The following is a 1,452-nucleotide window of genomic DNA, read 5'->3' on the forward strand; positions in this document are numbered from 1 at the left end:
GCCTAAACCGGCTTCACCAGGAAAATTGACATTCGCTTTATCGGATTCCATTCGACAAAAAATATGTTTATTTCTATTATACAGTATTTATTTAACGTACTGGACGTATTGCAATAAATTACAGAACAGAAAAATGATCATTGTAACCGTAAGTAGTAAGTATCCTATGTATTACGTACTAGCAATTTCATCTATTTTTGATTTAATTAGGTGGGGGTTAGCGCGAACGCAGTCCCCCGCTACCACAAATTACACGCCCCATCTGCCCCAGTTTGGGGTAGTGGCAGGGGTCAGCTAAGCCGAAGTGCAATGGACAAGCCTCACCCTGGGGGAGCCGCCACCAGGACCACGGCTAACCCCGGCGCCAGGTAAGTATACTTCTCAGATGCTCTCTCACACACTTATTCCAACTGCGTCGTCTGATGTTTTGGTGTTGATTGATTTATGACCACTTCTTCTCCTTACAGTTAAACAATTCGTTCAAATATTAAAATCATTCAATTTTTGACTTATTTCTTCAAATTATTCTTTAGTAAAATCTTATAGTTTTTATTATATTAGTAATTTTTGTTGTTTTTTTAATTTGTCTCCTCCACTTTTCTTGTGGTGCCATCTATCGCAGCTATAATTCATCCGCGTTATTTAAAATGTGAATTTGGTAGAAAACCTTTTAAAAAATATCAAAAATGAAATAACTAACCTATAAAATGGCAATATAATATGATTAAACAAACGAAGGATCTCCTTTATAATCTCTCTTAATAAACTTTCTTGTAAAGTTAATATAGATTTATTTTATTTTTAATTATTTTCAACAAGATTGTTAAAATCTAATTTTCATCAAGTCTGACATTTTCAAAGTTTGGATTTGTAATTCTCGTAATAATTTATATTTTACATATTTCTAAAATCTCATTAAATTTAGTTTATTAATTAATCTGTCACTACTCACTTTCAAGATACTGTTTTTTTTTTTTTTTTTTTTTTTTTAATAATTGAAATACGGCATATTCATAGAGGTAAATAGTAATTTATATATCAAAAAACAATTATAATTTTAATTGTTTTTTGATATTTTTAAATTTTTTTACTTGTTTCTAAAAAGGACCGAAAGACTTTCAAATAAAATAAAATAACAAAAAACATACGAAGAGATAATACACGGTGTTGACAACAAGCGTTATTATCAATTACTGTAATAATAATTTTATAAAATATTAGTTAAAGTTCACTTTAAAAATATATAATAATAAGTATTTAACAATAATAAAAAATAATTATTTCATATTTTGTGAAGTTTATTATCATTATGTAGATTTTTAAAAAGAAAGAATAAAATATTTAAAAACAGTTGATAAGAATCGGAAAATAATTTTAAAAATTTATTAAAAGTTTTTATGCCTTAAAAGAGAATTAAATGAAAATTTCCAGATAAGCAAGCATTATAAAAAT

At 27.4% G+C, this 1,452-nt stretch overlaps 1 non-coding gene across 1 annotated transcript; it reads right to left on the bottom strand.

Moving 5' to 3' along the window:
* Positions 1-211: 211 nt before the first annotated feature.
* On the bottom strand, positions 212-376 carry LOC111626527. Its single transcript, XR_002756891.1, has one exon. It is a non-coding gene; the product is annotated as a U1 spliceosomal RNA (small nuclear RNA).
* Between the last annotated feature and the right edge of the window lie 1,076 nt (positions 377-1,452).

The sequence above is a fragment of the Centruroides sculpturatus genome, unplaced genomic scaffold, assembly GCF_000671375.1.
Source record: "Centruroides sculpturatus isolate CEXI.00-Female unplaced genomic scaffold, Cexi_2.0 scaffold159, whole genome shotgun sequence".
NCBI classification, from domain to species: domain Eukaryota; kingdom Metazoa; phylum Arthropoda; class Arachnida; order Scorpiones; family Buthidae; genus Centruroides; species Centruroides sculpturatus.